The sequence below is a fragment of the Vespa crabro genome, chromosome 10, assembly GCF_910589235.1.
Source record: "Vespa crabro chromosome 10, iyVesCrab1.2, whole genome shotgun sequence".
Taxonomy (NCBI): Eukaryota; Metazoa; Arthropoda; class Insecta; order Hymenoptera; family Vespidae; genus Vespa; species Vespa crabro.
Window position 1 is genome coordinate 4,869,492 of NC_060964.1, and position 25,798 is coordinate 4,895,289.

The 25,798-nt window shown below is 40.5% G+C and overlaps 1 protein-coding gene across 1 annotated transcript in view; it reads right to left on the reverse strand.

The window, feature by feature from the left end:
* The window catches only part of LOC124427307 (ephrin-B2), a 41,489-nt gene that overhangs the window by 14,059 nt on the left and 1,632 nt on the right, over positions 1-25,798 (reverse strand). The gene's annotated exons all lie outside the window — the stretch shown is intronic.

Here is a 25,798-nt window from a genome sequence, read left to right on the forward strand (position 1 = left end):
TTGATGCCATATTCGTTTAACTTTCGTTTAATTCGAATGCTACTGTGCAAATATACGAAAGTAAGGATTTTTATAAAAGATCAGAAGCAACGAGAGGAACGTTCGGTTGTAATTTGTACGCGACACTTCCTTTGAATTCGCTATCTAGGAGCCAATAAATATAAGACTCGATCCCCACTACCGATCGCCATCACCCACCGCTGTCCCCTGGATACCAATTAACTACCGAATAAAACCTACGGAAGGGTCGGCCTAATTGGAATCTCGAAAAAGTGGGCGTGTACCGATCGGCGGATCCCATCGTCGCAAGTCCAACGAGAATTCCTATCCGTCGAGTATCGCGTCGAGAGAGTAATATCATCCTCTCTCTCTCTCTCTCTCTCTCTCTCTCTCTCTCTCTCTCTCTCTCTCTCTCTCTACTTTCCTCGTTGTCTACCTCGTCATCGTCGATTTTCGATCTCAAGTTTGACTTCACCAACGACAATGAGCGTCGATTAAAAAGAAGCGCGCAAATGTTATTAGATAGAGAAAATTCGATTTAAACGAAGAGCGAACGGACAAACGATTTAGCGCTCTCCATGCTCGCATACCGACCCTTTAATCATCGATCCTCCTTTCAACCTTCCTTTCGTTAAATTAAACGAGCTCGGAGTAACGAAAGGCGAGTGCTCCTCTTTACTTCCCTCTCTCTCTCTCTTTCTCTCTCTCAGTCTCTCTCTCTCTCTCTCTCTCTCTCTCTCTCTCTCTCTCTCTCTCTCTTTCTGTCACGCCGCGTTTTCACGTATGATGCGCATGCCCATGAAAAAGGAGAGGTGTACCAAGAGTAAAAGAAAGAGAATAGAAACGAAGAGAAAGAGACAAACGTAGAAAGACGTGAGTGCGAGGCGATGATGAGACGGATCGGGGGAGTCGTACGGAGAAAGCAGACGCTTATGCGTTAAGTGGGATTTTCTGGCAGGAATATCAAAGACAAGTCTGCGTCAAAGAGATTGTGCGCGAGGGAAGAGAGGGTATGTCCAGAAAGAGGAGAAAGAAGAAGAAGAAATAGAGGAAGAAGAAGAAGAAGAAGAAGAAGAAGAAGAAGAAGAAAGGTGAAGAACGGGAAAGAAAGGGTAGGACAAAAAAGAGACATCGAAGACATTTGGACGAAAACACGGGTGCAACGCTTGACTTCATCTTTATCTCTCATTCATCACAATCATTCGCGAAGGAACTATTGTGCATCGTATTGTACATCTCTTTCCATGAAATTTTCTTTTACCCTTTGATGTCAACGAGGATTGATTAGAAATGAGAATAGCTGCTCGTTTTTCGCCGTAAAACCTTTTATTGTTTGTGGAATTCTTTTCTCTATCAAAAAATCAGACATTAACTTACGATCTCCAATGGGGGAAGTCAGATATGAATATTTCTAACGACCTTGCCACATGGGAAAGATAGAAAGAGAAAAAGAAAGAGAGAGAGAGAGAGAGAGAGGGGGGAGAGAGTGAGAGAAGGAAAAACGTGCAACGAGGAAGACGAATACAATGGCGTACGCGCGTGCGTTGATTATACATGCGCATATAATTATTACGCGATCGTATCGTCGGAAAACGTGCTTGAACAGAAGGAAGAGAGATGGGAATACGAACGATGCGTTTAGACAACAAATTACGGTAATATCGATAGTGTATAAATTGAACAAATGATTAGTACATGTAATATAATAGCAATGAAAATATATATTTATTCAACTATTTGCATATTGCATGTTTACCGATTTCCCATGGAACGTACAAAATTTTTAGCTCGTTTACTATTTGCTCGATCGTAATAAGTTAATAAGAAATACGAATTAGAGGTGAAAAGTCTCGAATAAGAGGGAAACGAAATCAACGAAGCGTTCTTTCTCGGAAGGTGTTACATATTGGTTCCTTGCACCTGTCTTTCCCTTCGAAAGATGTCGGACGTCGACGTCGCGATTGGTTCCCTCGAGTGGTCTTATTCTTTTACAGAACACCGGTTCTTTTGTTGCATACGCTAAGAAATGCAACTGAGAAAAAGGAAAAAAGAAATAGAAGAAAAAAAGAGAGAGAAAGAGAGAGAGAAAGAGAAAGAGAGAGAAAGAAAGAGAGAAAGAGAGCAAAAAGAAGACGAATGTATAAGCGCTCGAGGATCATTTCATTCACGAGGTTTTTTTAACCAACGTCTCGAAAGCCATCAGGAACGTTATTATTCGTTAACTTTGAAATATTTATCCGATACTTCTTCGAAGACTCGACGGCAGCTCACCGCCGGCGAATTTGTCTCGCTCGTTCTATTTTCGTATTCCTTCCTAAGCAGGCAGAGAGAGTCGAGCGAGTCCAGTGTGGTGAATGTGCACGCGCGAACGCGCACTTTGCATACAATCGTACGATGCGCAATCGCGAGACCTTGAACTCTTTTCCGTGAATGTATCAGAAACGTGGAAAAGTCAACTATAAAAGTCTTCTCTTCTACGAGCAATCGTTTCGAAGAGTCTCATTGGTATCGCGAATCATCTGTAATTTTCAGCTTTTTGTGCGCGTTTGTGCGAAAGGTTTCTTTCTCCCTTTCAAAGATTTCATGGAACACGGAAGACGAACAAGTCAACGAAATTTTTCGTCAGTTCTTAATTTTCAGCCCAAGGTTAAATTTCGCAGAGGATATTTATCCTCTTTTTTTCTTTCTTTCACGTCTTCATTTTTTTTAAAATTTCAAGTGTAAAGCGAGCACGTATAGGTATATAAATCTTGTTAGTACAATAATTTGTCGCAGCCATTCTGACTAATTCATTACCGATACTCACTCGGTTACGTTTTCCATTTTGCGTCGTAGAGTAATTTGCTCGAGCGCTGAAAATTAACAACATAATTCTCCTCGAGAACCAATAAGGAATACGTTCACGGTTAACGAGCCGTACAAATTTCTTTACACGCTTTCATTCGTGAAAGCAACCGAGAGATCGATTTTTAAAGTAGGTAAATATCTCCGTTACTAATTAGTAATTACCCTTAAGTCAATTTATTTTTTGCAGTAATTAATACGATCAACATCGAAGCAATTTCGATCAATATCATTGTCTCTCTTTCGTATTTTTTTTTTTAACTGGAGATATAGATTTCGCACTTATAATTTTTACAAAAAAGAAAAAAAAAGAAAAAGGAAAGAAAAATTTATTTTCTTCCGTAAAAATCAATAAACAGACATAGATCTGAAGTATCTAAATTTAAAATAAATTGATATATCGCTTGACTTCTGTGATATCGAATTCATTGAATAATTCGACATATATCACATTTAGATTTTTTACCCTTTGATATATTCCATTCTAATTTATCGAGACATAGTCATAACTTCGCAAAAACATGTGCACATTTTAATACATCTATTCTTTTCGGAATGTGTCTTCTAACGTATGGAAAGTTCATCGATCGCGGTCTCTCGCGACCTATTAAAAGAACCGCATTGGTCCGAAACGTGGAAGGGCGTACAAACGACGAACTGCAGCTTGTCGTACGCACGTCGCGTACCGCCTTCCTCTTTCCTTTCCTCGTCGAGGCGTAGAGACTCTAAAGTGGCTGGACGGAGTGTCAGTGTCAGTCGGAGAGATCAGAGGGCTGACGTTAAAAGAAATAGTTCGAGGGATCTTCACGCACGTGTTTCTTCTCGCACACTTTTCATCTTCATTTTTCTATATTATTAATATAAGCTATATAACGCTTAATTACTGTTTTCAGGTTCGCTTTATCGATTAATAATGAATCATTTTAAATATGCCGATAACTCAAGAAAAGATCACGCTTTGAACGTTCTCTTAAATCTCAAACTGCCTTTCAGGACTTTTTCTTTTAGAATTCATCTATAATCTCAATCCCCCCTTTTCTTTTTTTCGTAAAAGAGTGGATAAGATTTTTGTTTGTCACTTCTTCTCTCTCTTTCTTTCTTACAACTATCTCCTTTCTCCTTGTGAGAAAGTCGGATGTACGACTGGTCTTCTCTCTCAGACCGTCCCTCGGCGAATGACACTTAACGACGATTTGATTTTACGATCCTCATGTTTACGACGATCCCCAAAATGTCGATTAGAAAGAAAAGCAACGTAAAGTACCGTTCCTTTTTCGTAGAAAATTGTGTGTGTGTGTGTGTGAAGATTGTCGACCTTGGTAAACCAAAATTTCTTCGTTTTTACGGTAGTGTTGTAATAACGTATTTGTATATACGCGTGTATGTGAAGCCGATGAAAGGTTTACGATTATAGAAATGCTCGTATCTTCGACAAAGAAATGTTACGATCGAGGTCGATTTTCGATAGTATAGCTCGCGTACGAATCGATATTGTATCGTCCAAAGTATCTTGCTGGAATTGAGATAGACTTGACAATAAAAGAAACGGTTCTTATCAATTTTAAGTAACTTTGTCGCATCCCATTCGATTCGTTTAATTTTAGAATACCAAATGGTGAGAAAAGAGAGAAGCGAGGAGAGGAAACTTTTATGGTAGTATATTTTTCCGGAGGATCGTTAATACGTCCTCGGTTATGTTCGACGTAGAAGCGTAACAAGGGGCCGAAGGTTAACGATCCTACCGAGGGTCTGAAAATGTAACGAGACCGATGTTTGCCTTCCCTACGCTGTACTGGCCACTTGTAACTTCCTTTAAAGTATAGTTTTTACCGGATCTCCAAGGCAATGGAATCCAAAAGGTGTTTCAAAGAGAGATTCGAATCGCAAATGCGAGCTATAGAAGTTACCTCATTCACGTTTTCTGATAGACTTTAGATCTAAAATAGAACGAACGCCGGATAAGATTTCTAGTTTCGACAAGGATCCGTGCCGGGCATTGAGACATTTCTGTCCAGTCGATATGGAAGATAACCCGTGTCTCGATGCACGTTCGAGGTCAGGACTCCGTTCCTGGGTCAGATCCTCGGGCACCCATCGTGTTGATATCCCCAAGATAGCTCCATTGTTTATGGACATCGTCGTGCGCGCAGGTAGGAGAAGGAGAAGGAGAGGTGGTACACCCGTGCGACAGTTCGGGGTCACTTCCTAGTTGCCGACGCCGTGACGTTTCACGCCGGCGTGACACATCCAAGATTCTCGAGATTCGGTCACGAATTCGCGTGACCAGCACCACGTCGCTTCACTCGCGGAAAATCACTAAACTAGCCTGACCCTTCTCTTGCAATTCTTCTATCGCTCTTATGTTCGAGATGGGCCTTTGTCCCTCAGAGAGAAATCGAGGGAAGCGATAATTCGCGAGTTTCTCTCCTCTTTCCCTATATAAGATATATTATTATATGAAACGGAGCGTCGTCGTACGCGCGTAAACCGACGAGAGGATGTTCACCGACGATAAAATAGACGTAAACGTTCATAAGAGAGCGTAGACGCGAAGGAGAGCTTTTCGCGCGAGTGTCGACGGGTCTCGTGCGTCTGGAAATGTCGTCGTTATCGTTTATTTTCCGACAGCACGACTTAGACCACGCTCCCAAGAGATAACTTTTTGTGTCCTCGTCCGTCAACAACTCGACGAGTCCGTTCGACGAAGAGTTCTCCTTCTATCCTCCAGTTCCTTCCTACGTCACATCGTGCTCGATCTCTCTTCGCATCTGGCCCCATTGCGTTTCGAGGAAAGGAACTCGTCATCGCTTTATGATGCGATAAGCGCTCGAGTAAACTTTAAGGCCGTGCTACTTCAAAACGGAAACCTACGAATCCTCCTCTTTAACTGTCGACTTTTACCTACGCTCGTTTTCGCACGTGACTCCGATCTCTAGGAGTAAAGAGACAGAAGAAAAAAGGAAGAATGGGCGGAGAAGAAAGAGAAAAGGGAAGAAAAAGAGAAAGAAAAGGAAAAAAGAAAAAGGAAAAGAGAAGAAAAGAAAGAAAAGAGAGGGAGAGAGAGAGAGAGAGAGAGAGAGAGAGAGAGAAAGAGAGGAGTTCCGAATGGACGACACCACGTTCGCCGTATCCCTCGGGACAAAGGATCTCCCTACGGTACCCGAATCTTCTGCCTTTGTTTGCCCTAAGAACAGCGGAGGAGGCAAGTGGTTGTGCCAATACATACCGGCAAGTGGCGTAGAAATCAACCTTGGGGATTCTCTCTTCTCCTCCTACATTCGTGGTCCAAAGAGCACTGAACGTGAATAGCTAGAAAGCCCTAGGTAAGATCCTAGGGCGGGGTAGTATGAGGCTCGACATAAATCCTAAAGTCCTAGACAAATGGAGGCCTAACGGAGCGTACGTACATAGAGGATAAACTAGAGAGACGTGTATTCGGCCTCCCTTTTCTATAGCGAACCAACGAACGCTAACGTTTTTCGTTTCAAGGTCTCGGACGAAAAGATTACGAGATATATACCTTTGGAGTAGACGATGGAAGCCATTAAGAACTGGTAATTTGGGTATTCAGGTACCACCAATGTATGTCCCCTTTATCTTTCTTTCATTCTTTCTTTCTTTTTTTCCTCTTTTCGATTCGTCAACGATATTTTCCTTCGACTCGTCTTCGTTTCATGATTTCTTTTCTCTCCCTCTTTTTTCCTCTTCCTCTTTAATCCTCTTTACTCTACTACCACTTTACAAGGTTGCTATCGTCGAGCTTATTTTCGTCGAATAATACTGGCACTCGATCGTAGGTATCCTAGGTAAGGGCGCGACGACGAGCACGTAGCGCTACGCTCTTGATCTGGATCCTTCCTGGTCGTCGGAGGGAGACACCGCCGGCCCATTGTCATGACCCCGAGGTAGCACGGTGGAAAGAAATTATTGCGGACAGAAGTGGCACGCCGTGTTTGCGCAGCATTGTTGCCCGGAGTTAATAGTCTATGAGGGTTGCATGTAGCTAGACGTTTTCTTTCTTTTTTTTTTTTTTCTTTCTAAATGCCACGCTACGAGCCAGACAAGTTGGAAAACGAAAGGGTGGATAGGGTGACAGAGGCTGCGTGACGAAAGCGACGAGATATCCCATGAAAAAAAATGATCGGACGAAAAAATTCTCTCTCTCTCTCTCTCTCTTTGTCTCTTCAGTTTAATTCGATTACAACGTTTCGAGCAAGCTAACAGTATCCCGAAAGCTTACAAGATGTTCCTTGTTCTCTAACGAGATTTTTTCGAATCTTTCGATACGGACAATTTCGAGTGCCTAATCGTTAGACCGTTCCTCGGGAAGATCCTCGGCACGGTGGTTATGGTGCTAGTATTAGAAAAGGCCTCGATCGCATTAATCTTCATGGTCTCGAAAATTCAAAGAATTCGTTTCTTCCATCGAAGAGAAATCGTGTTGGTTCTCTTTTTCCTTCGTTCCTATATTCGTTACTATATTCTCCTTCCTCCGCAACAACGCGGTAGACGCGACCTAAGGCCGTTCCTTTTGGAAACCATATATTTTTCGTTTCACAGTTCGCGGCGCTGTTGAATGCCCAGCCTCCATTCAGACAAGGCTGCATCTCTGGAGCAGCCCGCCAGGTATAAATTTTGGCGTCGGTTCTAAAAGGGAAGGGGAAAGAAAAAAGAAGGAAAAGAGAAGTTCGAGGTGAAGGAGGAGAGAGATCGGTCCCATGGTAATCGATTACCTCCCCCGTATCCCTAGAATTCCATATAGTGACCGGCTCCGTGCTCCGAAGATTGAACCCTTGATAACCGGAGCTCTCTTTCTTTCTCTCTCTCTCTCTTTCTCTTTATCTTTTTCTTCTCTTCTTCTTCGCCTTTCTCCTTTCTCTCGCGTTTTTCTCGAATGCTCACGCTCGACCTCTTGCCTATTTTCTGCTATCCCGTACGAGTTCATAAATTCAAGTGCAGTTTCCAAAAATATTTTATTAATGTCGATTTTCTGATTTACACCCTACTCCTAGCCAAAGCTTAATTCGTAAATTGAACCCCGGTAGAAATAGGAGGTAATATGTCGTGGTATTAGATTTGACGGAAACATTCCTAAACGAGTAGCCAACTTGTAATACGATACTCTTCGACGTTTAAAGCGTGCTTTTAAATTCTCAAGAACAGACGCTGATTTACAAGTGACGAAGACGTGAAGGCGACGGAGCAGATGGTATCGCGCGTAGACGACGACTTAATTTAACTTTATACCCACGCGTTTCGTAAACAGCTTACACAAAGTGGCCATAACGTTGTAAGCCCGTTTCTGCTCTCTCCTCTTTGATTCGCTCGATTCGGTTGCATAGAATCTTTAAGAAGAGAGAGAGAGTAGAACAGAATGCAACGAGCTTATCGCACATCGCTAGATTGCTTCTTCTCAGAAGACGACTATTCTTCCACGTATTTGATAAGGCTCATCGTCTAGATTACACGTCGGAGATATCCTTATCAAAAACGGTAAATGTACTTTCCGAGTTGGTTCGTTCTTCCATAAATTACGATTACTATAACCGAACGTTAGTTAAGATACGATACTATCGTACGTCTTTTTTCGAAGCTTTTCATAAGAGTTTCAATGAATTCGTGTTTGAAAAGTCGAGAACCGAATGAAAATAGTTAAAGGAAGGGGAGAAGAATAGATGTCAAAGACTCTTCGAAAACAGCCTATTGCGACTTCTCCCTTTTAAAAGGGAATTCATAGAATCTCAGTGAAGGTAGTCGAAGGAATAAGTTCTTCTCGATGCGTCTCTCACGCAGCTGCTTCTTTTTCTGGGCAGGGCCACGCATCTGCCTTGCCTTCTTTCCCGGTGCGTTCCCTCCTCCTTCTCTCTCTATCTATCTATCTGTCTCTCTCTTCTCTCTCTCTCTCTCTCTCTCTCTCTCTCTCTCTTTCTCTATCTCTCTCGTTCTGGTCATCTTCATTTCGGGCCCGCGGCACATTACGCGGCACATTTTCTCCGTACGCGTATCGGCTTCGTTCTCAAAAGACCGGCCTCCCCGATCTCCTTTCTCAGCCTTTATCCTACCTCCAAGGTATAGGCCTCGATAATAATATCTCTTATATATTTTTGGATGCAAGTAATAACGAAAATATTATAGAGACGAGCACTCCGGCTTGTTCGATGATACGTCGATTTCATAGCGTTTCATAAACTACGATCGGCCTGTCCGAAACAAACGGTTTTGATATGGACCACCCTATGAAATGGAGAAAAATAAAAGATAGAAAGAAAATGAACGTAGGGAGTAGAAAATTTCTTCTACTTTTTTTTTGTTTGTTTTTTTTTTTTTTTTTTGTTTGAACTCAATTCGAAACTCATTCTTGAATATGTACTCCTTAAGATTTCATTCATCTTCTCGAGGTAGTCATCGAAGGCGTAAGGATGTTTGCTGTACGATGAGTGGTCTTCGCGGAATCTCAATGCTCCTCGTTTACACAGCGCTCGAGCGTGCGCATTGTGTATTTGGCGAGAGAGACTACCATGCGCGCGTCCTCATGGACATAAAGCGAATCGAAGAGAGGGACGAATAAAGAGAGAGAAAGAGAAAGAAAAAGAGAAAGGGAAAGGGAAAGGGAAAGAGAGAGACAGGGAGAGAAAGAGAGAGAGAGTGAGAGAAAGAGAGGGAAACAAGACGACAAGAAATGATCGTCGAAGGTATTGTGTATCGAAAGTTTGCATTTAAGTTCCCCATTCGGTCGAATAAAAATTCCAATGGATCCGAATGCCCTATTCAAAAACGAACGATGGAATAATATGCCCGATACTATGGGATTTTCTGTGAGCAAAAATGCATTTTGGTTTGTATGAAAATCCATAAGGAGGAATTGTCGCGTACGAACGATAGATCTAAACGTATCAAGAGCTTTTTATATAGGATATTCTTCATATATTCTCTCTTTCTCTTTCTGTTTTGCTCTATCTCAATATATGTAGTATTCTTATCGGATTTCATAGAAAAGATGGACGACTAACGCGTGACTCTTTAAACCAGTCTTCCTTCCTTCTGCCAAGATATGTACACAAATCTCTCTCTCTCTCTCTCTCTTTCTTCATTTCTTTGTTTTACTTTTTTGTTACATGTATGAGAGTACAATTCGACACATAGCTTACGTTTTCCGTAGCTTCGTAAACGTTTATGCGTCAAAGGTCGCGTTGATTTCTCGCGGCACGTGAGACGCATGATAAGTGTATGTACGTAAGAGAAAAGAAGAAAAAGAAAGAAAGAAAAAGAAAAGGACGCAAAGAGGAAGAGGAGAGCTTGTACCCTGAAGGTAAAGTGCTTCGATGGTTTAGAGACGAGCGTACGATTATACGACGAGATTCTGAGATGAGAGCTCGAAGGAGTCGTCGTTTCGCGGCGAACTTCCACGTATGATGGGCGAATTACCGCCAATCGACGATAACTTATCGATGATTTTAGAATAGTGCCGCTAGCGAGAACGACGTCGGCGTCTTCTTTGCAAACCCGATAATTTGCCAAACGTTATACGTTCCTGATCGATCTTTCTCTCTCTCTCTCTCTCTCTCTCTCTCTCTCTCTCTCTCTCTCTCAATCTTTCCTCATCGATTCTTTTGCTGATAAATAATGATTTTGGCGAATCAATATCCTTACGTGGAAAGAATTCGATCGAACGTCCTTTTTAAAAGGACTTTCGCGGTTAACGGGTAGTTTAAAAGTAAAACATCTACTTTTCGAGTGAGCTCGATTAAATCGTATACTCTTCTAACCAGTGCATCGTATGATACAACGAACTCTCAGGAAGCAAGAAGCATCGATTTAATTTAAACTGGCTTTTTTCTTCTTCTTTTTCTTTACTCATCCTCCCCCCTCCCTCATCCTCCTCCTACGTTCCTTCTTTCGATAGCTCTGTAATTAAATTGCAAACGATCGGCTCGATACATTTCGAGTTACAGATATCTTTTTCTTTCGTTTTCGCGTTAAGAGGAGGAGCAACGTTTACGAGTTACGAAGAGAATTTTTTACGAGACACGATCTCATCGAAGTACGACTCCAATACTAATATACCAGCATTTTCACAAGTACGATGTAATGAGTTTACATCACGCATAGTAGAATAAGGATTTCTTTTTTTTTTCTCTGTCGAATATTTTTTTTTTTTTTTATGTTGTACATATGAGATCACCCGTTGTTGAGACTTGTTATTACTGTCCTAACGTAATTTATCAAAACAAAGGAATAGAAAGCGATTGATCAACATGCGAGGACACGATGACTCAGTCGGAATCATTGTAAGAGAAACATCTTTTATACTATCTATGAAGAATACTTATAGATTGTTAATAAGTAGTATTAACGAACCTCACATTATCTACATAGAGATATAATGTAAACCTGATAAAGAATTAATATCCCGATTAAAAATCGATAGGACAAAGAATTTTTCTTTATTTCAAAATGTTCTCATACATCTATTCCTTTGTCGTATTAATTGAAATAATAGAACATATGGCACGTGTAACTTAGTTTACAAGAGCTTGGTAGAGATTAGAAGGCGTCGACAAATATTTGCCAGTTTTAACCCTCGACCTCTGACGTAATAGCTTTAGCGCTATGCAACCATAGAAAAGATGAACGAATTAATACTCTTAATCCGTGTATTTTCGCGACGTTTATCTTCGCACCATTTGTCAATCTCCGATCATCATACGTACAATCTCTTTGATTACCTTATAATCGAACACGAACGATAAGGAATGATATTAAAGCGGAACGTCGATCGTCCAAGAGGAAAAAGAATTATACGAACGTCACGGTTAAACTCAAACTCGACTCGAAAAGAGAGGGGTAGCGAGCGATCGGTCACACATCGACCGTTCGATGAAACTTTAAACGGGAATGAGGAACGAAGCGAGCGCTCGTTTCTTATCGTTTTAGGAGCTGTCAAACACTCAGGATCCTCATTGTGCCGCGAAGCGTAGTAAGAAAACGCCTTGAAACTTGGCGGCCATCAAATTCTCTCTCTCTCTCTCTCTCTATCTATCTATCTTTCTTTCTCTCTCTTTCACTTGACTGGCAGCTCGTAAAAGCTGCAAGATTCTCTCTCTTTCTCACTCTTACTCTCTCTCTCTCTCTCTCTCTCTTTCTCTTTCTCTTTTTCTCTTTCATCACTGCTCCGCTTTTCGATTCTCCTCTTCCCCGTGTACACGCGCTTCGAATAGAGGAGAACTCACCTCTCTTTCGCTTTTGCAAATTGCAATTAACGTTTTTACTTCGGCCGAATCGAGCGGCTCTCCTGGATAAGCTCTCGTAACAAAGCGTGCAAAATCGAGATTATGGCATGGCCGATCCAAAGGCCTCGATTACACGCGCCTTCTTACAAAGTAGAATTTCGTTAATTTCGTAATCATGGTCGAGCGAGACACCTTGCGTGTAAGATCTTTCTCTCTTTCTCTCTATCTCTCTCTCTCTCTCTCTCTCTCTTTCTCAATCTTATTTTACAATGTTAACGTTCGTAAATCTATCCTTTTTCTTTCTTTCCTTTTTTTTTCTTTTTTTTTTCTTTTTTATCCTACGCACGTTTCACTAATTGGTTCTTCCAGAGACGCACGTTTTTATTTGCCATTCGATTACCGGTTACATGCGAAACGTAAAAAGATATCCTTCGACCTTCTCCTTTTTCGCGAGCAACGAGCTCTTTCTTTCTTGATGGATACAGAACGATGCCACTTTCGTCGGTATAACGTGCGTCAAACTGGTTTTTACCTTGTATCTAGTCTCGATAGCAGGTGCAGAAGCGCGTAAATACCTTCGATTATTCGTAGCGCTTCTACTATTTCTTTGGGCTGGTTCCCGGAACGTCATTCCTATCGGCCTAACCGGAAGTCAAACGTGGCGAAAGCGATATACACAAACTGCACTTGCAGCAACACATTTGACGCTTGCGATATAATATCTTATCCTTTATCCTGGGTCGTTCGTGGAACGAATGAAACTCGTTCGGTAAAGAAATTTTCTCATCAATTTGCAGATTTCAACGATCGATATTTCTACGTTCGTATATACCCATTTATTTATATTTTTTGAAAAAGAACTGAAAAGATCGTCGTCGTTATGGTCAGAAAATAATTAAAGTAACATAACGACGTGGATACACTTAAGTAATACCTTTTTAATACCTCTTTTACAGTGCAACTAAAGGCATTGAACCGAAGAAATAGAACTAGTGGACTGACTAATCACCGTGAGAAATATTTCGCGGAGACTCCTTAATTACCGTTGCTTTCTTTGATAAATAATGCTCGTTAAAAAAGTAGAAACAAAAAGAAAAGAAAAGAAAAGAGAAAAAGTGAAAAAGTGAGTACCATGAGGAAGGTTTCGATCGAATTCTTTTTAAACTGATACCCTTTGACGTTCGTACGTACTTACTTACATACGTGAAAAAAAAATATCCTCCAAGTGTTGAAAATGCCCTCGAAAGGAGAATCGTAAGTAGCGATAAAGGCGGACACATCGAAGGCGAATTCGTTCGGACGATTAAATCGAGAAAAGAATTGCCTCGTCGTCGTCCAGGGACTAACAGCGTGTAAAATAAAATTCTGTGAATACCGTGCTACCGGCTACTGGCTTTCTTGGGAGAACGATTCGATCGCATCGTCGCCGCCGCCACCACCACCACCACCACCACCACCACCACCGCCGCCGCCGCCGCCGCCGCCACCGCCATCGCCGCCGTCGTCGTCGTCGTCGTCGTCGTCGTCGTCGTCGTTCTCGTTCTCGTCGCATTGAGTGAATTATCGTTCGAGTAGTTAACGAGGAGGAAGAAGAAAGAAGTAACGAGAGAGCCGCATGTAGCTGCCCATCGATGGAGCCATTCACGGAGCAAGTTCGTGTATGTGTGCGAGAGAAAGAGAGAGAGAGAGAAAGAGAGAGAGAGGAAAGACGTAAGGAGAAATGTAGAGGCTGTCGTTAGAGTGTCCGATGCATGGTCCGTAGAAATTCGATACTATCGTAGTTTTCGGTTCATATTGTAGAAGAAACAGCAGTTTTCCTTGTTTTTGAACGTGATAGAGGATCCCTCGGTCCATCGAAGAACACATGTCTTTTTGGTAGAAAACTGGCTATAGGTTGTAACCCTCCCTTTCTCTTCGATTTTCAACATTCCGCATCTCTTGTCGAGCACGAGGAATGCCCTTTGGCCGTCGAAGAAGACGACAACGACGATGACGATGATGACGACGACGACGACGATGATGACGACGACGACGTGCTCGAGTATTACGTCCCAGAAAAGCAAGCTCGAAAGAACACTGCATAAGGGCATTGAAAAGAAGAAGAAAGAGAAATGAAGGAGGGTGAAGAGAAGAGAAAGGAAGCTGATGGTGCAACGAGGTAGAAAGCGACCAGTTCAGAGCCAGGTATTCTATTATGGTCGGTTATCTAGATTATGGCATTCCTACTTCGAGGAACCTGGCAACCCTGGGGTGGATGGAATAGGGTGTTTGAGGATAACCAACGAGAGTCTCGAGCACTCATTAATCCTTCTCGCTTGGGTAAGACCACGAAATTAAAAAAAAAATATATATATATATGTATATATATATATATATATATATATATATATATATATATATATACATATATATGCGTGTTATAGATATGTAGTACGAAGGGTATCTTAGAAGAGAAAGGGTTTTGGGAAGGAAGAAAACGCTTGACTAAAGTTGGCTTCAGGTAGTTCTGTCCGCCTTTCTTCTCTCTATTTTCTTCTCTTCCTCTCTCTTTCTTTTAGTCTTTGCTTTCGAATCTTAAATTTATGGTACGTTAAATGAGACGCACTGGCAATGGCGTTCCAACCGATCGACCCACAGTCGTTCGTTAACCATTCTCCAAGAACCTATATTTATCGAAACCACTCGAAGAGATACCCGATGGACTCGTAACGAATTGCTTCTGAAAAGGCATATCAATTTATTTCGCTTTCATTTCTCCCTATACGTAGTATTTCGTTCTCTTAAAGTTCTCCTGATTGTTTTTAAATTTAAAATTAAAAGAAGCTATCGCAACAACTACGATATCCCACCTACTCTTTGTCTTCTCACACAGTTTTTTTTTTTTTTTATTTTTTGCCAATAGAAGAGACCTCCTTCATATTCTCGTATTTATTTATTTTTTCTCCCCTTTTTTTTCTCCTTTTATTTTTTATTGCATGGCGCCTCGAGGGTGAAGAGAATTATCTTTACACCAGCGGTAGAGAAACAAATAAATTCGTGTCTATATGTCGATCCATTAGCCAGTGGTTTTCCGGCCTTTAAGATCCCACCCATTAATCATCTGTGGCTACGGTAAAAAAATGTGTAAACTTCGAAGAAACATGTAGAGATATGTCGAACAAAGAAGATAATCAACGATGGACCCGGGGTTCCTTTCCTTCACCAGGTAGAAAAAAGAAGAATCGTTCATCTTTGAGATGCGGAAAAAAAGAAGTTGAATTTTTTCGGTTTTCCTATTTTAGTGAAACTCGATAGCGTATAGATACGGTTAAGTATGCAGCAAATAGTAGATATAAAAGAGATTAAAAAGTTCGCGTAGATAGACGCATGGGGGTTCGAGCTACGTGAGTTTTTCTTTCTTTTTCTTTTTCTTTTTTTCTCTTTTTTTTTTTATACTTCTCTTCTTCCTTTTTTATCTTCTCTCTTTCTCTTCTTGTCGAAAGGGATGAGAGAAAACAAACGAGTTCGTGTCAATATGTCGATCCATTAGCGCGTAGTTCTTCGTGGTTTAGAGCCCTCCACGGCTCATAAAAAGTATACAGGTTTACATTTCCAAGATCGTAGCCATTAGCGAGGACCCGAGAACGATTAATGCAAGTATCGTTAGAGTGGACCGTGTGAGATAAGCTTGTTAAATTTCTTTTGTCTTCGTCCGAAGCTGCGAGATGAAAGAAGATATATGAAAAATGAAATACCGGAGGATTGTTGCTCGGATATGCGTCTTATTTAGAAAGAGCTTACGACATATACAAAGGACGAAAAATCATAAAACGAAAAAATTTTAATAGCGATCCTCCAAAAGATTATTATGTCACTAATTTATTTAACGCAGTTCATTCTCGTAACCTCGGCTCCCCGGTTAAATTCTATTATGAATATATAACTCTCGTATCATCCGGAATACTTTGATATTTTCGGTATGCATGCTCGAATTAAGCTTTTACTTATATTTTTAGCACGGAATGCTTTTCTGTAATTAAACTTTTTTTATGCGGTTAATTAAAATTTAATTTATTTTCTTGAACTCAATGAATTCATATTAGTTGATAAAATTCATATACGTGATAAAATAAATAAATAAGATAAATAAATGAAAATTTTTATTAAACAATATCTTTAATAAAAATATTTTTGTAATTGAAAATGATCTATTGTTTACGTTATAGGAATTTCAATGTAGATTTATATAAAAGTAAAAAAATTTATTAAATGAATCGGTATATAGGTCGAATTAATAGAAAAATTGAATACTATAGGTACCTAGAGGAAATCAAACGTGATCGTTTAAAATGGAAGGTGTTAACACGTTACCTCTCGGTTGCGGTAGATCGATTAACAAACGCGATAACAACGATGATTACTTCATTAAGCGATGGCGCCGGACTGTCCGATGCGCGAAACTCGTACCGTTCATTGAGGGAGTAAGTATGAGAGAGAAGTGAACTCGCTAACGTAACAGTAAATGCTCGATAAGCGCGAGCGAGCGAACTCTGGATGGTTGTGTGCACCGAAAGAGTTTAGTGCAACGTCCTGTCGGTCCTTGAACGGGTCGTAAACGAGAGAAATTCAAGGCTTTCGACTCGACTCCACAGATGGCGTACTCTGTTCATCTTTCTCTACATTAGAGCGGCAAAGGCACTCAAAGAGTTCGTTCTTCGAAGTAGAGAGAAACGTTGAGGTTCGAAGACCTCAGAGAAGACTTTCGTAAGAGCTCATCCTCCTCCTCCTCCGAAGAACTGCCGCATCCTAATATGTACCTCCATTTTTGAGACTCGTTGCGAAACCTTTTAACCCTTGCTTTGTCTTTTATATAATCTATGCATTTTCCCTTTTTTTTATCGTGTATGAATGATACTAGTTCGCATATGTTCATGATGCTCGAATAACGCTGATATATTCCTCTAATAAAAGGGAATAATATCAGAAGGAAAGATATATGAAAGGTAAGAATATGAAAATGTGAAATGTGTGTTTTTATAAAATTTAGTATTACATTTTTAAGAAAAAAAAAAAAAAAGTATATCTAGTAAAGGAAAAGTAATATAAAGATAAATAAATGAAGATCCTTTACATTGTTAACGAACATAAACATTATAGTTTCATATATATTCTTTTCTCATATGTAGTTTGATGTGTAGCCCACTTGTACGGACATGCTCTTTGCTCGTTCGTTATGCTTCTGACATACGGATAATAAGTTTCGTCGCAATTTTATGTTGCAAAGCTTTTTAAGAGAAGAAAGAGATACGGAATGTAAGACTCGCATTTTTCTAAAGAATAAAGTTTCATTCGGAGTAAAAAAGATGAACTCTCAAAAGGTCAGACTCGATTCTCTAAACCATTGAAACATTTTTCGGGTAACGAAGAATTAAATTCCGTAAAAAGGGTTTAAATATCGTATAAGTGGGAAGGAATGAGAATTATTGTGGTTGAAGGGATAGAGAGAGAGAGAGAGAGAGAGAGAGAGAGAGAGAGAGAGAGAGAGAGAGAGAGAGAGAGAGAGCCGAGGCCAGTGGCCGCGAGAATTCGCGAGATGCGAGAGCTCGAAAAAAAAAAAAAAGAAAAAAGATATTCATTATGTATGGAATGTTGCTTTGAAGTTGTAACCAAATAGAAAATAACGAAACGAATGAGAGATGAAAAAAGTTCCGAGAAGGGATGGTCAAAGCAATTTTCCTTATCTTATCTACCTTTCAAGATTTAAATCGACCAAATGGTTTCAGAGTTTGATGAATTTTTTTTCGTAATTTTTTTTTTTTCGTTCGTTTCTCTTTCTTTCTTCCTTTCTTTTTTCTTTGTTTTTTTTTTTTTGTTTTAATAAGAAAATTTGGAATACGTAAGATGCGAAGGCTCATAGATGTCTCGTTCGTAAAGAAAAATAAAAGAGAAAGGAAGAAACATTTTCGAGCCGTAATTCAAGCGAGAGAGAAAAGCAATCTTGGCGAAGCGCAGTATCTCTTATGTTAGAGGGGACAAAAAGTCGCAGCGTCTTCGTGGTAAACGCGTACGGAGGGATTGCATGTTCAAGAAGCGAGAGAGAGAGAGACAGAGAGAGAGAGAGAAAGAATGAAAGAGACAGAGAAAGAGAAAGAGAGAGAGAAAGAGAGAGAGAGAGAGAGAGAGAGAGAGAGAGAGAGAGAGAGAGAGATAGTAGGACTATGCGGGTTTCTATGTACGACGTTCGTACAAACGTATATATTCTCTTGGCGAGTAGTACTCGGGGTGTGGACGAATGTTTCGTTCTCCGTGCGATAACCCACTGGCTTTGTAAAGCGTACCGCCGTCATGGCATACATTCGTTCCCGCAACTATTCTATGTATATATGTAGGTATGTACACCCGCACGCATGCACCTACACGGAATCATCGACGGATCCACGAACATGAATGCGCCGCTCATTACGAGATAATGGGTTATTTCGATCCTCCTCGAATTACCGAGTCGACAATGAGGGATTCGATTTGAAAAAAGTATCTTTCATTTTCTATCTTTCTATCTATCCTTCTCAATCTCTTACATTCTTATATCCATAAAATATTTCAGGTTTCTACGAAGTGATGGCGAATTGAAAGCGAAAAGGAAAGGAAGTGGGAGAAAAAAACGAAGAGAGAGAGAGAAAGAGAGAGAGAGAGAGAGGAAGAGATGCATTTTGGTCGGTAGCTCGAGAAAAGAATGAAATGAAAATACCAGGATATGCAGTGTAGAGGAGACAAGATGCAACTTCTCGTTTTTTCTTTCTCCCTTTTTCTTTCTATCTCTCTTATCTTCTACGGTCTTTATCCGCTCTTTTCTCGTTTGCCTGAAATGTGTGCACCAGTGGGAAGTGTAATCTCCGCTGTAGATTTAAAGTCTCCCACTTACACGCACTTGTCGTATTTCCTTTTCTTCTTTTTCTTCTTCTTCTTCTTCTTCTTCTTTTTCTTTTTTCCTCTCTTTTTCACTTTATCAATGTGTTTCACTTAATCGAAGAATTTATTTATATTTTTCTTTCAAATCAATTTGGAGAATTTTTAATACAACTTTACTAACTATAATCGTTCGATCGATTTCTACTTTCATGGCTCGCTAGTCTAATCGAATTTATTATCCCCTAATCGAGAAGAGAGGAATCGTTTCCGCTTGAAATAACGAAAGATCTCGGTGCGTGCGTCTCAGAAATCGACGTGCCAAGCGAAACTTTTCTTAGCATTCATGGTCGTCGTCTTGAGAGAACGTCGCCGCCTCTCTCATTCGAGCATTACAAATCAGCGTCGCACGAGAAGAGTCTTCCGGGTGTGACGGAGCGGAAATCGCCATTGTGCATCGTCCTCGCGCGAACTCTCTTGCGTTCTTCGCGCACGAATCGTGCCATCGAGAAAAGAGAAACGAATCACTATGCCACGTGGAAAGGCAAAAGCGTATCGATCCTCTGACTCACAATGTTCTCCTCTTCCTTTTTTCTTTTCAACTTCTTTTTCTCTCTCTTCTCTTCTCTTCTATTTTCTTTTTTACACTTTAAAGAAATTCCTTTCTCCCTTTGTATAAGCACAACGCGGAATACTTAAGAAAAGTTTTTTTTTCTCGAGTTGAGTATACGCACGGAAATAGAATAAGAATGCGCAATCCGTCGAAAAACCATGTTCGTCGATCATAAGCTAATTGGGACGAGAGATACTTGGCCGAGTCTTTCCCGTGGGAATGAAATTATCGTAGTTCGCCAGGCCGAGGATGCCTACGCGGCTCTGGGTGAGGATTGAGAGAAAAGAGAGACAGAGAGACAGAGAGAGAGAGAGAGAAAGAGAGAGAGAGAGAGAGAGAAAGAGAAAGAGAAAGAGAAAGAGAAAAGGCGCATATACACCAAGGCCGCAATTATTTTAAGTGCGCAACGATATCCAAGTAACTATTAATGACGTTCCTGGAGATGAAATCGCGTGTTGATCAGGAATAAAGCGACCGAGCGCGTGTGTACGTAGGCGCGAATTAATTGGCGTAATAATGACTATTATGATATACCTACCGCTCCTGCTTTGGTATTGGTTTTTTTGCACCTTATAAAAAGGCTTTCTACCCATCGAACCGTGGAAACTTTTCTTCTGCCGAGAAAATATCTTTAATATTCTTCTTATTATTCTTTCTTTCCCTCCTTTCTTTTCTTTCCTTCTTTCCTTTCTTTCTTTCTTTCTTTCTTTTTTTCCTTTTTCAGACGGGAAATAGATTAATTTCCTCGCGGTTAACATTCCATTCATTTATTCGTTCATATATTATCTCAAGCGGTAGACGTATTACAATTCACCATAGTCATCGATCACAGCCCCTTTCTCTCTCTCCCAAAATTTCTAATCACAGCTACTTACATCCCCGAAACTCTCCGTAATGCGATTTAGAATCCCCCCAACCTTATCCCAATATATCCTTTTGTGTTTGGACAGAGGCAAAAGCGTGATATCGTAATACTGCATGCTTTTGCGTTCTGACGATGATATTGCAACCAGAGAGAGGGAGTGAGAGTGAGAAAGAGAAAGAGAGATAGAGAGAGAGAGAGGTATAGTATTAGACGCGTCACGAATTCCAGCGGGTGCGCGGTCACATTTTATGGATTACCAGAAGAGTACACGATGGATGGAGGAGAAGGGAACAGACGAAGCGTGGGTTGCGTCGTCCCTATAGGACATAAAATCGCGTGTACATTGTAACCACAGTTTTGGGACTCGAGGGGTGGACAGGACCCCTTCGTCGATATATCGTTTCAAGGGTGCCCTTTTTTTCCCAAACCTAACTGGCAACAAGCACTTTTTTTTTTTTTTTTTTTTTTTTTTTAACAGGAAGCAGCTGCCGTTCTCGAAACGTCGGCTTTTCTGATTATTAACGTCCGAACAAGAAGCGTCTTTCGCAGGGGGTACTATACTCTGGTCCTCTTGTAGTTACTCGGATTTCCAGTTTTCAACTCTCTCTCTCTCTTTCTCTCTCTCTCTGTCTCTCTGCCTCTCTTTCTTTTTTTCTCTCCTTTCGCCATCCGACGCGTTAATTAACCGTGACTCTTTTTAGTCGGTCGCTTACAGCCCAAAGTACCTATACCTTCTTTTCGCGCGCAAGGCGGTAAAAGTGACTCCGTTTATTGCTTCTCGGTAGCGAGAGAAACGAAAGGAAAAGGAGGAGAAAAAGGAGGAGAGAACATGTTCGAATGCCCGTATAACGAAGTATACAACACGCATGGATTAACGCCTGGTTGTTTCCATATAGGAGACGAGGAGAACGATCCGAAAATATTTCATTCGATACCGTCGTCTTATCGCTTCAAAACATACGTCTTGCTCGCTCGATAACGGCAAGTAACTAATTTATGAACGTGAAGCAATAGCTGAATGATCGGTCGATAGTAAGTAATATGTGTAAGATTTATTGGAAAAACGTAATCTCGAATCGATATGTTCGTATCTGGTACATGCTCCCTGGTCGTTCGATAGAAAGTATAAAAAAAAATCTATTAACTACATCGTGCTTTTAGCCGTAAAAATGGATATTCCGATGGGGCAGTAAAACGTTTATTGGTAAATGTCGGTTGACGCTGTAAATCAGATAACAAAAGGAATCTTTTCGGTGAAATAGGTAGGTAGGTATATCTAGATATCCTTTCGAGGTCGTTTAAAATATCAATAAAAATAAAGTCAGGACGATTCGTAGGGACATTTCGTAAAGCATAGGTTATAACGGGATATAATTCAGCATAGGCGATTTATCGAGTTTAGCCATTACCCGTTATAACTAAAAGAGCAACGAGAGAAAATATATAAATACATTGAGAACGGAGTATAAGTGCCGCCACATTTTCGTATCGTTCCCGTGCATTCCACATATTTTGTAGGAGCTCCAACAACTCCTTTGATCTTTTGATTGCACGGAACGTAGAACACGTGGTAACAGGAAGAAGGTGTCTCTCCCAGTTCATGGAGATATTTACGCGCTGTCCACATACTCGTAAATGTCGTCGCGATCTCTCCTTTCTCTTCCTCTTTCTCTATTCTTGTTTCCACGTATAAGCAAATGACGTGGCGCTAAAAAGCAATGACGAGCTTCAAATGACGAATAATTAATTAATGCTTTGTTAGATAACGCGCAACATTTGTACTACAGGCATATTGTGTATTTACGATGTAAAAAAATTTCGTCGTGTCCCTTTCTCGTTTACCGATCGTTTTCTCCTCCTCGTAATTCGAACGTTCGTTTCCGCGTGATTCGGTATGACCGACACACGAAGGTTATTTCCATGAATCAAGTTACGAATTCTCAATCTTCCGAGCGAAAGGTACTAGTTTCCTCGAGGGAAACCGCTGATTTGTGGCCTCCTCGCAAATCGATGTTGCTTTAATACTTGGAACTATAAGGCGCCATGAAAGTCGAGCTACCAAGTGGATAATAGGAAAGCTATTGTGGTTTTCAAAAACGAGCTTCCTCGCGTGCACTTATCACCGGACTTTACATATCGTGTTCTTCTTTGGAAAAACACGTTCCAATATCGACGAGTTCTATCTGTCGCCTTGGATCAACTAAACGACATTTTATTTAGTAAGCAAGTAAGACCGTAAGTAATCGTTCGAGACGAACGTCTAATCAAATTTGCATGTTATCCGTATAATATCGCTATCGAGTAAAAGTTACTGTACGATATGACCTAATATTTTAATAAATCAACAAAGTGACTGATAGGTATAACTATACATATAGTATTAGTTGCAATCGGATTACAAGCTATAAGAATAATGATGAATTATCGATCACGTCTATACCGGATCGATGTCCTTTCAAAGTGCCATAGTACCAAGTATTAGATACGCTGTCTTAAAAAGGGAAAATCTCCTTATAACGTCTACAAGGTATTTATCTATGTAAATCGAAGTTCGAAAGATCATGGTACTGCTTCTCTTACATAAACTGGCGCTGGATAAGTGATGCAAGGCTAATAGTATGCGGAGGTCGATCCTCTACAATGTAATGAATGGCGATACTCGCGTGGTAAGAATTTTCTAAATCCCTCAAGCGACTTAGCTACAAAGACTACCGCAGTGACGTATCTAGATCCTTTGCTACCAAGCGTGCTTTCAGACAGGGCAATTCCGGTAAAATGACGAATGAGCCGTAAGCGTAGTTATCGTTTATTCAGACAGAATAAGAGAAAAATAGAGAGAGAGAGAGAGAGAGAGAGAGAGAGAGAGAAATAGAACGAAACGTCGCTTTGGGACTTAGCCAGCTTGCCATTCATTACATTTTTTTTCTTTTCTCCCTCACATTTGAAAAGTAGTGCGTGATATTACTGCTTCAACCGAAAAGTCGACTTTTTCGAATCTTCTGGTTCCTGGTTACGACGAGATTCAACTTTAAAAATACATTCTGACTTCATACAACCCTTTCTCTTTCTCTCTCTCTCTTTTCTTTCTCGTTCGAACGATATTTATATTTCGAAGAGAGAAAGAGAGAGAGAGAGAGAGAGAGAGAGAGAGAGAGAGAGAGAGAGATATTTAAGTACGATTCGTTAAGCGGTATAAGACAAAGCGAAGGACACAAGGTGGTTAGCTTGTTAAATGTTGGGTCAGCGTTTTCGGAATAGTTATTGCAATACGAACGCAGCTTGTTTCTCGTTTAAGAACGTACCGCTTGTTTTATACCATGTTTTGTTGTACATCGAAAATACGGTGTTTTTGTAATATATCTTATATGTAAGTAGATATAACGTAACGTTCCATATGTGTAACGATTCGATTATCGTTCGGTGAAAAGTAACTTTTTTATTTAAAGTTGACATCAAAGAGAGACACCAAAATGGTGATGAATTACAAGAACGAAAAATAATAGGAAATGTAATCTATAGAAATGTACGTGCAAAGAGAGTTCGATAAAAGCGCCGGAGCGAAACACAATCCAGGCGTTGAAGTCTCCAAACTCGAGAGTACTTTCTGCGCGACTTTCATCGTCAGTTCGATAAAATCTCACGAAAAATTTCATTTGTAAGACGCGTATATTTAATTCTATCATACGAGAAGATGTTTATTTTACTATCAGCAATGGTCCTTAGATACTTCCCTCGTTAACAGCTTATGAAGAGAGAAATACAGAGAGAGAGAGAGAGAGAGAAATACAGAGAGAGAGAGAGAGAGAGAGAGAGAGAGAGAGAACCATATGGGATGAATCCGATCCAACGAGTTATTTCAACAATCTTATTAAACGCACTTTACGTAGTGTGCCTACAAAGGGAGTCTCCTTCGAAGACACGACGAGGTAGTAAACGTCAGCCTCTATCCGCGAAGAGTCGAGTCTCTTCCATGATCATCACGGAAACAGATTTATGATAATCAAGGAGGCACTCGCTTTCAGCTCTTTACCATCTCGTTCTTTCTTCTCTTGACAGCTTTTTTAAAACGAAATTTCGATTTCCTCGTAAGAGAACGAGATTTACAACCTCGTTTCTTCGGACATACTTTTTTTCACTCTCTCTTCTATGTCTCTGTCTTTATCTTTCTCTATTTCTCTTTCCCTTTCTCTCTCTCTCTCTCTGTCTCTCTCGTTTCTCCTTTTGCTCGTTTAGCGCACGATTCTCCTTTTTTCCCTTTTTCATTTCCTCTTTTTATTCGTCGCCGTGTTCGAGGGCGAAGGAGAAGGGACGTTGTTTTTTTTTCTTTCTTTTTTTTTTTTTTTTTCTTATTGCGCTCCTCTTCTTATACGCTCCACGACGAAGACGGCAGCCGTGTACTTCTTCTTCTCGCGAAATGGATTCTCGTGGCTGCGCACGCGAACGACTACGAGCGATTTCGTCTTTGCATAACCATAAGTAATGCGCGCACTATTTTCTGTCGATCGTTAATGTCAAAAACACTACCTACCTATTGACTAGGATTCGAAGTATGGCATTAAAGAAATTTGAACCCTTTCGTACTTACTATTATTCTTTTTAATAGAATTTTTTTTATTTCGACTTTTTCATTTATCATCAAAAGATGTCGTTTCATATTCAAGACGTTAATTCAAGACGAATTTGAATCGATGGAAAAACGAGCATTATATAAATCTCTTTTCATCGTACAAAAGAGTTCGTTAATATAATGAGACGCGAGAAGAGATGTTGGTTCGGAACATCATTTCGATTAAACTTATTGTACGCTTACGTAACTCGAATGACGTGAAATGATACGATGACATCGAGAATAGTCGTATCGAGGGATTTGTGCCACTTCAAGGACGATTTCTTCGTTGATGGGGGCAAGAAATCGAGAGGAATACGTTTACGAGAAAAGAGTATAATACTCTCGTAAAAACGTCAGTATCCGCTTTTTCTCGCTTTTTACATCGCCTTGTCCAGGACAATTTGGACGAGGGCGTGTCGTAGGGCGTGCGAACGTTACAGGACCCGTCTCCTGTAATTTTGGCAGTCGTAATGCCTTGCCCGTCCGATAAAACTTGGTACAGACGGAACGAACGGAGAGTAAAAAGAGAAAGAAAGAAAGAAAGAGAGAGAGAGAGAGAGAGAGAGAGAGAGAGGAAGAAAAAGAGAGAAAGATAAACGGCCGTTATTCAAAACAACGACGGTCGTTTCATCGTGAGAAATCGATTCGCCGGCAAACGCTCGGGTACGACGACGACTTTAAACGCTTTGGCACGCGTGCCAACGGCGATATACTTTACATTTGCACGACTTTTCGAAGATAATGAAAGGAAG